At 41.7% G+C, this 13,413-nt stretch overlaps 1 protein-coding gene across 1 annotated transcript in view; it reads right to left on the reverse strand.

Annotated features, from left to right (window-relative positions):
- Window positions 1-13,413, reverse strand: part of RORB (RAR related orphan receptor B) — a 190,411-nt gene that overhangs the window by 26,385 nt on the left and 150,613 nt on the right. The gene's annotated exons all lie outside the window — the stretch shown is intronic.

Here is a 13,413-nt window from a genome sequence, read left to right on the forward strand (position 1 = left end):
GCCACCCAGGTGCCCAGAAAGGGGGAATTTAAATATAACTTTATTGGCTTATGTTTTTAAAGAGAAGATAAAACAATAATCTAAAAAGCTAAGTTCTCTGTTGAGAAAAGAGAAGAGAGTAGAAGGACAAGGTAGAGGCTAGATGCTCTGATATTACTTTTGTAGATTGGACTTTGGAACCATATAAATATCTTACATGATAAATAATGGCAGAAGGAATATAAATGAAACAGTATTGACTCATGAGGTGATAATTATTGAAGTTGGGCCATGGTGACGATTATATTCTCTTTTCTAATTTTTCATAAGAGGAAATTTTTTTTTTAAAAATGAGAAGATGATTACATTCATAAAAAAGTAGGAACAAACAAAAGAAGTCTTTTGGGGCTATTCATCTCAAATGAGCTGTATCTGGTATTGTATCTTAAATACCGAACATTCTGGGTTTGGAGGTATGGCAGTTGAACAATACAACCAGACATAACAGATCTCCTCAAAAACCTGCAACACGTCTCCTAGAGCTAGACAGAGCTGGTAGGAGGTTCCTTCAAAATCCCCTCAGCTATTTGAACATAGGAATAGCATGAGACCTCGGGAACCCAAGTACCCAGGGATTCTATATAAGTGGGGTGAGTAGAATGAAGATGACCAAATCTTTTTTCCACCTAATAACTGTTCTTGGCTCACACAGGAATAGAATTTTTCTATTGTCTCAGGTTATGCAATTTCAGATGCAATTTCTGTTCTTTCTAAATGGCCATATTTCATTCCTCCAGGATAACTCCCAGAGTGGTGCTGAGGCTCCTTCTTTTTATCTCGCTAAGCTTCTGGGACACGTGGCGTGAAATATATTGAGTTTTGGTGATGTAGAGAATAAAGACATGTACGCTTGTGCTTCCAGTGAGCTCTCCAAATAAAAAACCTTGTATAGCCCATTGCCTGGTATACTATAAACACTGAGTAAATGCTGGCCACACTGGTCATTATTAGGACACTCTATAGTATTTATCATCAGGGAAGCTATGTGAGGACTCCAATGGACACAAAACAGGGAGATTTAATTTCACAATCAGTACCACTGGAGGAAGATATTTCAGTATTTCTTAGTTTTCCAATCAGAACCATTAAGTGCTAGATGTAGAAGATGCTACAAAACGCTAAATTATGATTACAGTTATTCTCTGCAGTTGAACTGAATGAATTTCTAGACTCCCATTGCTTATCATATCCTAAAATCCTTTCTTTAAAAAAATCCTATATTCAAAATTTTATTGAATATCCTCCGATGTTATAAAAAAAAAAGGGCAGGAATTACTTTATACATCATATTAAAATAGATTGGTATGTCATGGTTCATCATTTTTCAATTTCACTTGGGCAGTCTAATTATTTAGAATCTAAAAAAAAAAATCTATTCCTAAGAATATGATGAAAACATAAGGGTTTTTATGGCTTTCTAGTTTTCAAACCTTTATCTTCTTGCTGTAGTCTGCCTTCATCTTCAAAGATATGCTGATTTGTCAGTAATTTACAGGCTTCAGGGTTTATAAGCAAAACTGCAACTGCCACTCAAAATTGCATTATGGAGAACTCTTTATCTGTCCCTTTATGCCATCTCCTGGGAAATACTGGCCAAGGTTTAAAAACTCTCTAGCCTTCTGCCACCAAAGCTTGGGGTCCTATGGGGAATAAGAAGAGGTGGGCATAATAAATACATGGACGGGTTAAACAAAGCCGGAAGTAAAATCCACACGCATGCTCAGATGTCCACCCCCGCTTCCCTGTGTTCTCAGGTGGAGGGGTCGGCTGCTGTTACGCGTGATTCCATGTCCAAAGAGCCCTGTTCCACTTAAACTTGGATTGTGGTTATTTGTGCCGATCGGTCTGTTCCAGACCTTTCGAGGTTGTGTGTGTGTGTGTGCTTTTCAAGAACCGCACTGCGGAGCCGAGCAGAGTGCCTCCACACGCTCATTCAAGAGATATTTTTTGAAAAGCTATTTTAGACCAGGTTAAGGTACAGATCTTTTAAAATAGGACATTGTCTTTTTTAAGGGGTCTTACAGTATCATACATCATGACATATCATATCATAATATAGTAAATGCCCTTGAGTTGTTCTGGGAGCCCGAAGGAGAATGTCTCCGACTCAGTCTGGGGGAGGCAGAAACATAGCCGTAGAGAAGGTGCCTGTTGGTCTGGGTCTGAGCAGGTTTGTCATGGGGAGAAGAGAAAGGCACACACCTCAGGGAGAGGGGCTGCCCTTACAAAGGCCCAGACAGAAAGCTATTAGGAGATAGATAATTTCTGCTCCTTATAAGCCTTACCTCTTACCACCAATTTCCCTTTTACCAAGAGAGAGACTGAGTACCTCTAGAGCCATTTTTACAGAGCCAGCAAATGGGGATTTGGAATCAGGTATGTCTTTCCTGGCAAGAGCTCTGTAGCGCGCAGCAGAGAGCACGTGCACAGATGGGAGAGACGAGGCTGGGATGGAAACCAGCACCCACGAGCGGAGTGAGCCTGAAGAATGTGGGCTTCTTGTGTTAAGGCAACTGGGAGCCAGTGGAAGCTGTGGAGCAGGAGAGCGACCCGCTGGAGTTTTTCTTTTATGAAGGTGACCTTGGCCATGGCAAAGAAGAGGCAGGGGCATGAGGGAGTACCCAGATTAATCAGGCCATGGTGAGAAGTCAAGCAAGAGAGCAGGAGGCTCTGGCTCCAGGACAGTTCCGAAGCGGGGTGCACGGGACCCGCGGGTGTGGCAGCGAGAGAGAGCGGGACAGGAGACAGAGCATTCAATGTGGGAGGTACTCAAGCAGTGCTGAGTTGGTAACGGCGATGCTGAGAACGGCCGTCCCTCCGCCCCTCCCTCCGCTCACTCGTCTTCCATTCTCTGCTTTAGTTCACAAAGGACCTACGAGAAAGCTTACACCGCCCCACGCTAGAGGATCTTAAAGCCTAAGCACTCCCAGCTGTTTTGAGGTCAAACATGGAGCGCGCACCATTACTCTCACACCGTCTTGGTGAGAAATCAAAGGTAAATCTGACGTAAGAGCCAGGAATATCCGCGGGGCGAAGGCACAGCGCAGCCCTGCTCCGTGCGCTCCCGGCAAAGGTGAGCCGCGCGCAGGACCCAGGTGGGCCCCTCGAGGTCACCACACCGCAGGGTGAACTAGACCCTGCCCCAGGGAGCAGGCCCGAGGGCTCCTGCTGTCCATTAGAAAGACACGCGGCCATCAGAGGAGATGCTCTGCCCGGCGGAGAGTCTGCGGTTGTGCAAAGGGAGAAGGATTTCAGAAGAAGGGACAAAGGGAGCGACAAAGAACACAGGAGGCGACGTTCCCGCTAGGAGCCAAAGGAACTTTCCAGAGCCCTTGCCTGGAGAAAGAGAAAGGGTGAGAGTAAACGTAGTCCTCTCCAGGGACCGACCGCATGAGCAGTCCGGACAAAGAGACTGAGGGAAAGGAGCAGAGCACACGGAATCTCTCCGGGCAATCGCACACCTTCATCCGTTTCCCGGGCTGGGACTGCACTTGCTGGTCGGAGCCTACTTTCTGTCTGATTCTTTAACCAGCCTGGGCCCCGGGTGACAGAGGTCCAAGCGGGAGCCCACCGCCCCGAGCTGGGATAAGGGCTTCCAAGGGGATATGGCCCGGATGGCTGACAGAGGGGAAGGTCTCCCGCCTTCAGGGACAAGGTCCATGAACTCTACCTTGCTCTTCCTGAGATCAGGGATGAGGCTGGAGGTTTCTAAAGTGGATATAAAGACACAGATACATTTTCTCAGGAGTTAAGGCTCAGTATATATATGTTCAGTGAGACGCAGGTTCGTCCAGTTCACACGAGCTGCTTTGATAGCTAATAAAGTGATGTCAAGGAATGAGAAAAACAATCTTAGATGCTCCGTCTAGTCATTTCTTTTCAATCACGATGAGGTAAAACACAAACACTGATGCTGCGAGGAATAACTGGGTGTGTAATTACAGGCTAATGTCAAGTCTATGAGCCTTGTTTTCTGTTTGTTCATTTCACAAGCAACTTCTTGTTCTTGCTTTCTCTCTACGCCCCTCTGCCCCAATAAAATTGATGTTTTGTTTTTGGACTTTGACCCTGATACTCTTCTTGAAGAAAGGCTTGTTGGAACACAAGACTTATAACTGACTGGCAAAATTTGCAACTCCATATATCAAGTAACTTTATAAGACACAACATCCAATTCAAGTGAAAGCATAATCCCAGAAGATTTTTAAGTAATTGATACAGGGATACGTTTATGGCACAGATTGTAGCTAACAGATTGCACTTATCTCCAAACTCACTCAGTTGTATATTTAATGGTATGCATAGCTTTTTGTATGCCAATCATACCCCAATAAAGAGGCTTAGAAAATAAGTGATATAAAGCAAATATACTTAACCATTTTTGATTAAAAAAAACAAAAAACAAAAAACAACCAAACAATATCATTAAAATTGTCACACCTCCCTGGAACTCTTAGGGGTAATCTTCAATCCACTTACAATGTGGGCATTAAGAAGAGAAAAATTAAATTTTCGAAGGGAAATCTAGAATAAAATTGATGGCAATTCTCAACAGTGTGTGCAAAAGTTATAGAACCCTGGGGCTGGAACTGACCTCCGTCTTCCATTTCCAAATGGACTGTATCTAAATAATTTCAGAAGTGAACCGGCTCTCTATTCCCCAAGACTTACAGGACTGCCACACCCCTCCCACATCCTCATCAATCTTCACTGTGATCTGCTGAATAAATCTAACAAGTAGGCAGGGACTCCTTCCTTAAGGCATTTAGAAATGGTTGAGATGTGTGTGATAAAGTTCACAAAGGTAAGTGGAGTTTTAAAGATCAGTCCTGTTGCCCAATGTAAAAATAGTATTTTGAAGTAATGCTTAAAGAAATACATGAAAAATAATTTTGCATACGTACTGATCCACAGAGTAAAGTGAGGTTGGGAAACAAGTCATCCAAATTACCTAATCCTATGTAGAAAAAAAGGTTATGTGTGTATATTTCGGTGAGGAATAAGTAAACTGACAAGTAAGGTGACAATTCCTTGTTTATAACTGTAATGCTATAAAACGAGGACCAGCTTGCAGCTTCTAAAATAGCAAGTGACCTTCTGCAGCTCTGATTTCAACTACTCAGCGGGTTTTTTCCACCAAAGGGGCTTATTTTAGCTCTCACTAGACATTTCAGCAAATGGTGCTCTCCAAAGGCTGCAGCATCTCTGACATGGATTACACAGGTGGTTTCATTAGAATCCCACATCCTGGGAGCGGGGAAAGTTGAGTATATCTTTAAAAACTGCTGCTTTCAGTGTTATTACCAAGAGCACCCGTGGCCCAACTGTACCAAGGAGAGAAAGCTGAGACTCCACGCTATATATAGTGCATCTGAACTTCCTAATTCTTTCTCCTCCCCTTCCCCCCCTTTTCTTTGCTCTGTAAGAAAGGATGGTTTCTTCCTGGTGAACTATACCCTCTATTCATTTTCCTCCACAAGGGATTTCTTTTAAACTTGGAAGTATTCTCCCTAAAATACTATATCTCCGCCTCAATCAAAATGATTAATGAATTTTTAATTTATCGCTTGCCTTAAGGATCTGGAGAACCACTCAAGTCTCTGTTTCGTTTGTATTACTGGTGTGAAAGAGGAATTCTTAGGGGATTCTCTTTGAATTAATGCCAGGATATCTTCACGGACTTGCTCAAGGCAAGTTTTAAGTGCCTGCATTAGGTTTTCAGAATATCAGGATTCCTCAGAATCCATGCTCTGAGGGAGTAACTATAATATAGTAGAACAACCGTTTGAAAGGTGAAGCATTTAACCAAGTGTGCATTTCGTCTTTTTGACCCGCAGACTACTAGTTTTGTAAGTTTCCTGTCACTGAATAGAACAAGTACACTGGTTGGGGTTTAATAGGTGACTATCAATTTCAAGACCTTTCTGATTTTTCCAATCTCTATTTAGAGCTTCCTATTTTTTAAGCATAAATAGAGCTGTGCTGTCAGCATAAAACCATCAATAACATTTAAGCTTAAAACAGCCATCTCTTGGGGCGCCTGGGTGGCTCAGTGGGTTAAAGCCTCTGCCTTCGGCTCAGGTCATGATCTCAGGGTCCTAAGATCGAGCCCCACATCGGGCTCTCTGCTCAGCAGGGAGCCTGCTTCCCCCCTCCTCTCTCTCTGCCTGCCTCTCTGCCTACTTGTGATCTCTATCTGTCAAATAAATAAATAAATAAAATCTTAAAAAAAAAAAACCCCAAAAACAGCCATCTCTTAATGATGCATAACCGCAACAGGAAAGTCGTATATTTTTAGCATTTAAGTTTCTTAAATTCTTTTAAGAAGGAGTTGGGGGCATAAATAACCTATAACTCCTTTGTTGGCTCAGTTTCATGGTCTAACCACTCACTACTCCCTCACCAGTGAAATAACATAGCTTCTAGTCTCCTTTTCATACAAATTCTACTGCTGATGAGTATATCAAAAAATGGTATAACAGATTTTTACTTCATGTAGACCTGAACCAAAATATTCTTAGAATTCTTCAGAAAAATTATATTAACAAAATGAGACTATGTAATTAACTATAAAAAATGATGAAAATGTGATCAACACAGTTTGATGAAATATGAACACAGAGTAAAACAATGAAAAAAATTAGATTACTATTACTTCCAGTAATATTATCTGGGCAAAGACCGAATGAATGGATGGTTAATAAAAATGGTTACTATTTCCTCAAATTTTAGGAAGCTCAGGTAAGAGCACTTTATTTTTTTTAAATTTTTTATAAAGATTTTATTTATTTGAGAGCGAGTGAGAGAGATTAGAGAGTGAGAGAGATCACAGAGGGAGAGCGAGTAGGAGAAGAAGACTCCCTGCTGAGCAAGGAGCTCAATGCAGGGCTCTACCCCAGGACCCTGGGGTCATGAACTGAGCCAAAGGCAGATGCTTAACAAACTGAGCCACCCAGGTGCCCCAAGAGCACTTTAAATAGAAGGTAAGAAAGCAGAATGTAAAGAGGAAAAACTGGAAGAAACTCTATAGCATTGATGTCTAAGCAGAGTATAAGCCAAAACACAAAGCGTCACAAAGCAGCAAAACAGATGAACTATGTAAGAGGGTGCTTTCTTAATACTTTAATAATGGAAAGCCATTTGGGCTCACAGACGTTTTATTTTATTGTGATAGTATAGAAGTCTAACTTTTGGGAAATTACAGCTCCCTTTCTTCAAACTAGTTAATACAATCAAGAAAGAGTCTTTTATGAAAAACATTTCAACATTAACTTTCATAGCGAAAGACCTCTTTCACAGAACAATCAGGAAACATCAACCTGCTTCAATGTCCTAGAATTGATGAGTTCTAAGGGAGCTATCTTCTAAAACAGAGGAAGCCAATATGGACCCCTTTGGATTTTTACTCTGTGGCCTTTGGGAAGTCACTTAACATCCTAAAGTCCTAGTGTCTTTGGGTTTGATTATCTTTCTAAAGAAGGATTTGGCAGGAGAGACATATTCTAAGGACTGTGTGAAGCATGGCGACTTGAGTCTGAGGGGCTACATGGGAATTTCTCTTTGTTCCAACTCATGAGGGAGAAGTCTTGCAGAGTTACGGAGGGTGTTCTCAGATGGAACAGACAAGAGCAATGCAACCCAGAGCCCATTAAGATCTCTCCCCACACTCTTTAAAAGACCGCACCTCTGCGTGCCACCCGAAGGACAATTAGCGGGTCACAAATGATGAAAACCTAATTATGAAAATTGCTCAGGGCCATCATCAGCATTGACTTTTACTATTTGGATTTTGTTGACCTATGGATTGACTATGAATTTAAACTGAAGCAATCCCCCTCCCTCTTTTGGAAATTTAGTTAATGTACTTCTGACCTTAAGGAGGAACTATTTCAAGGGAAATCTTGGGAGGTAAACTTTTAACATTTCCAAACATTAAATCCAAATTTTTGAAAGTAACTTGATTCCTTAAATAATACCTTTAGTGGACTAATGTTTTAAAACAAGTGTTTTCTTTCTTTCTTTCTTTCTTTCTTTTTTTAAGATTTTATTCATTTACTTGACAGACAGAGATCAGAAGTAGGCAGAGACACAGACAGAGAGGAAGCAGAGAGGAGGAAGCAGGCCCCCCGCCGAGCAGAGAGCCCGATGCGGGGCTCGATCCCAGGACCCTGAGATCATGGGTCCTGAAGGCAGAGGATTAACCCACTGAGCCACCCAGGCGCCCCTAAAACAAGTGTTTTCTAAAAAAAAAAAATAAAATAAAAAAAAAATAAAATAAGTGTTTTCTATATAGTCTTGCTCTAAGTCATCCTACAACAAACTTGTCTGAGAACAAGAAAGCAGTTCCACAATGGGCCTTAGAAACATGGCTCAAATTTAAATAGCACATTTTTTCTCCTTAGGGTAGAAGGTATTTTGCCTCAGGAAAGTTTAGATCCTAAAAATAAAATCAAAAGAATAAGAAAAAGAACAAAACAAAGAAAAAAGTCTTTCCAGCTAGGAACTTCCCCCACAGGTCTCCCCAAACTCATAAAAGTCAAAGAAGTCAATCCTGAGCCACTGACAGGGAAAGCCTCTCAAGCTGGTTGTATCCTATGCCAGTAACACTGAAGTGCATTAACCTCCAGTGATTTGGCCATCAAATGACATTTCTGTGTTCCTCGATGACCCATGTGGTACTTGAACCCTAACCCACTCTTCCCAAGATGGGTGCATGGAAAAGTAGTTCAGGGCTCTTTCCAAGAGCCAGTGTCAAAGCTTGCAATGACTCTCTCTCTCTCTCTTTTTTTGGTTGGTGGATTTTAGAGTTTTCTTACGAAGTTGTGAATTCTGAGTCAAAAATTAATCCCGACCTAGTATTGCTAGGAAAAGTTCAGTGAGGAAGATCAGTTTTGTGCAATTTCAAGTCAAAACAGAAAAGGTGAGTTAAGATATTTACCTAATGGAGTGAATGCTAGCACATTAGGAAAGCTGTATTAATAGAGAGGTAACGCACGTCGTGACAAATATGCAAACATGTACACGAACTTGAACTGAGCATATACCTTTGTATTGCTCATAATGTAAGCCATCTTTATATTTGTTTGGAGCCTTGCTGGTCACAGAGTACTTCTGTATACATTATGCCACTGACTCCACTAAATGCACAGAGCTTGATACCAGAGTGACTACAACATATCACTAGGTGATTTTGGAACATCTTTGTGAGGTTATTAAAAGATATCTAGGAGGATACGGATTTGAATGACCGTAGCAAAGAACCGTAGTTCTTTGTCCCAGGACACTTGAGAGGAATGCACAGCCATGGACTGGTTAACACAAGAGTGTGGCCACGGTAGAGATCCCAGAAATGTGACAAATGGAGTTGGTTAGACCAGTCCCCATATCTGGGAAATTTCCCTTGGGATAGAAAGCAGGATTCTAGAAATGGCAGCCAATTCTGTAGATGGCAAAGAACAAGGGGGTGTAAAAATTTCAGAGGAGTCAAGTAAATCTCTTTCCAGTGCCAGAGATAACTGGGTAAGCCTGGGGCTAGGACTAAGGCCCTTTAGCAGTCCAGAACATATCTTCATTTTACAGTCTCCTCTCTTCCCACAAGAGAGGCTCAGAGAGGTAGTCAGGTTGGAGTGGGCCAGTGAGGGTGGGTGGATTTACCCTGAACTTGTATCTGCACAGCATCCCATCCTCTATACTGAATGAACATGAACTCCGGTATTCGGAGATTGCTTGCCACCCTCTTCTTGAGCCTCTGGTTATCCTTGATGCTCATTTTTAACCTAGGTTCTTGTGTTTTATTTTGTTTCAGGAGTGTGGATGGAAGAGAAAAGGCTGGTGCCGAGTTCTGGTCTAATTGTGGTTATTAACTTTATCATCGCTAGGGTCAGCCCAGCACATGGGTCTCCCTCCTCATGAGGGAGGTGTAGTTGGCTACAGCCCCAGGCAAGAGCTTGAGCACCTTGTAGAATAGCCCAGCTGCTTGCAAGACCCTCCTCTCTACCACCCTACCCTTCTCTTTGGGGAGTGGCTGTAACAGAGGGAGTATTTGTACAGAGGGCTGAAACTCCCACAGGAGGTGGGAGAACCATAATCCTTCAAAGTCATTTAATCCAACCCACCTTATTTTTCTGAACGAAGAGACTGAACCTCAGTTCACACAACTGGTATGTAGAGTAAGGATTCTCATCCTCAACATATGGTCCCTAAACTGCCTGCAAAGGACCTGTGGTTGGGGGGAGGGAACAAGAGGTGCTGGAGGACAGTGGAAGTTCCCAAGATGTCTTCCCTCAAAGCAAGAACGCAAGAACAAAAGACACTGACTTTCCTTTCCCGGTGCTGCCTGAACAATTTTTCTCACTAATTTGGTCTACTTCTATTTATTTCAGTGACTTACTAGACAGTTGCTCTCGAATCACATGCCTGCCTGTGTGTGCCACCAGTGCCATTGGGGGACAAAGGAGATATGCAGCTAGAACTAAATTCTACTCTCTGTACCATTTCCAAATAAGTCATTAATTACATACAGAGAAATGTATATTAAACATACATATGAATATGCATAGAAAGATTTAAGCAGTTATAAAAGATTTATCTGCAGAAGCATATGTCATTAAACATGCCACCTTAAGACCATAGCACCTGCTTTGGGTTCTAAATGAGTAAAAACTGAAACACCAATATTGATAGACTTCCCCCAAATAAAGCATGCTAGTGAGATCTTCTGTGTTTCTATGTGGACTTGATAGAATGGAGTAGTAGTGAAGGGGACTAGATCACTTTCATACCAATCTCTTTGCAAGCTCCTCTATTACTACTCAGTTCTGGAATAGGTAACTTTAAAAAAAAAGGCTTATGTCTAGTTTTTAGGCTTAAATCTCCAAACTCCATAAATGGAACACACAAGAAACAGGAAACTAAATCTATATTTAAGATTATATAGGGAGACCAAGGAATTCGTGTTTCTTTATCTAGAGAGAAAATTACTAAAAGCAACAGCAAATTCAGGCGGTGTGTGTAAAAGGTAATTCATTCCCTTAACCTCAGAGTGAATTTGATGGAGCTGCCCCCAACTCCTGATTTTAAAAGCATATTGTTTGGCTATTTGTCTAGTACCTTGCAGATATGTTGTCAATCATCTTTGAGCTTAAATGAGCTTTTCTTAAGAGTACTGGCCCTAGGGACGTCTGGGTGGCTCAGTGGGTTAAGCCACTGCCTTCGGCTCAGGTCATGATCTCAGGGTCCTGGGATCGAGCCCCGCATCAGGCTCTCTGCTCAGCGGCGAGCCTGCTTCCTCCTCTCTCTCTGCCTCCCTCTCTGCCTGCTTGTCATCTCTCTCTGTCAAATAAATAAATAAAATCTTAAAAAACAAAAAAGAAAAGAAAAGAGTACTGGCCCTATTGGGTCCCCCAACCCGTCTGATAGCTGCTGTGGAGAGCACATAGAGAAGCCTCCCTTCTTTTCATTGCTCGCTCGCTGGGAACCGGCTAGCCGGCATCCTCTCCCTGACACCAAGCACTGCAAAATTTTATCTCCAAAGATGTAACACATCCTTATGCGAGCCTGAAGTAAAGTTCCAACTAAACCCAGTTAATACTGCTGCCTAAATATTAATTTGCTGCTTACTTTTGTCCTTGTCTTATTTCACAGCTTTTTCTCCTACAGGATTTTGAGAAACCCAAGGATATAATTCTTGAAATGTTTCATATTTTTCTGTTTGTTTACTCATATTTTGTTTTCTATTTCCAAGACCACAAGAATAAACTATTCCTATTAAGAGCTATGGCTCAGCATAAGCAATACCTGCCCCCCCGCCACCTCCCTCACCTCCCCGAGGGTCTGTGGTAGCATCACGCCCAGGACTTGTAATGTATGACACACTGAATTACTATCCTTTGTTTTCATGTCTGCTCTTAGCAGGTGAGGGCAGGAGCCACAGTCTGCTGGTCTTGAAGGCCAGGCACATTTCAAAAAATGCCTGGTAGTCTAGGGCAGTTGAGGACCTACATCAGAATTTAAACTTTGTCACCTAACTAACTCTACTCTAGGAAAATCCCTTAATTTCTTTATCTGCAAAATGGGATTTCTTCACTATACAGCTGAAGGCATTGGTGTGAGGATCAAAATGGCTAACATGCATTTTCTACACTTCTCTCCATGAAGTAAGTTATTATTATTAGGTCCTTAACCTAAGAAGTTTGTAGTTTCTTTGGTACATTTTTAGAAAGACAAGCTTGGATTTTCCGGGGAATATTCCTGACTCTCCTGACATTCCTTTAACTCACTTTTTGGGATGACCCTGCTATTGTTTCCACAGCTGTTTCATGGTTCTGAAACATGTGGTTTTTAAAAATTAACTCCAAGCTGTAAGACCATATTCTACACGAACTATTCCCCAAACTGGTTTAAAAAAAAAAAAAAAAGCTGCTTTTATGATAAATTCAATACCAGAATAATGTCGTGCTTGTACGCAGTTCATTATTCCTTCAGAAACCAGGGGAAGCAGATCAGGGCTTCTAATAGCCAAGAGTGATGCTCAAAAATTCTTTAGTGTCATATCACTTTCAATTCACCCAGTGAGAATGTGGCTAAAATCAGACTTTCTATTTTGTCTGAGCAGAGTTCTCTCTGTGACAATGTGCTACCAGCCACATTAGAATAGATGCTCATTAATCAAGGCAGGTCAAAATGTCAGCTTTCTCACTCTGGGTGCTCCTTTGTAGCACCTAGAAGGACGGCAGGCAGGCAGCAAACACTAGACATGCTTTGCTGTGCAAATGCCAATTACCTTGCGAGGGGTTCCCTTTGGTGGGAGGACATACAGTATAATGGTTCAGAGAATGGCTTCTGATGTTACTACCTGAGCTCACATGCTTATTTTGCTTTTTTATACATTTTGTAACTTCTGAGCCTTTTTTTCATCTGTAAAATGGACACACGCCTACTTCTGTAATAGGCATAATACAATTGTTATAAGAATAAATGGAGGACATTGCTCAGCCCAATGTAAGTGCTCAATAAAAGGTACTTATATTACTTGTAATAACCACTAATGTTATTAATTATAACAATACGAATCACATTGCAATATCAATTACATTAATAATAATAATAATGCAGCTTACGCTTGATAGGTGCCGATCTAAGAGCTTACTAGTCTTAATTCATTTCATCAACACCCTCTGGTGGGACTGCTGCTGTTCCAGGTTTACAACTGAGACCCAAGGAGATCAGGTAGATTGCATACGGGAAAGGGCACACTAGGATCTGAACTCAGGCTATTCAGCTTTGGAAAGAATTCTTCACCACCATCCCATACCACAGATGCCTTTCTGCTCAACGATAATGCTATGGACACGGTGTTTTAGTGAAACGAGGGAC

Source organism: Mustela erminea, chromosome 12 (genome assembly GCF_009829155.1).
Source record: "Mustela erminea isolate mMusErm1 chromosome 12, mMusErm1.Pri, whole genome shotgun sequence".
NCBI classification, from domain to species: domain Eukaryota; kingdom Metazoa; phylum Chordata; class Mammalia; order Carnivora; family Mustelidae; genus Mustela; species Mustela erminea.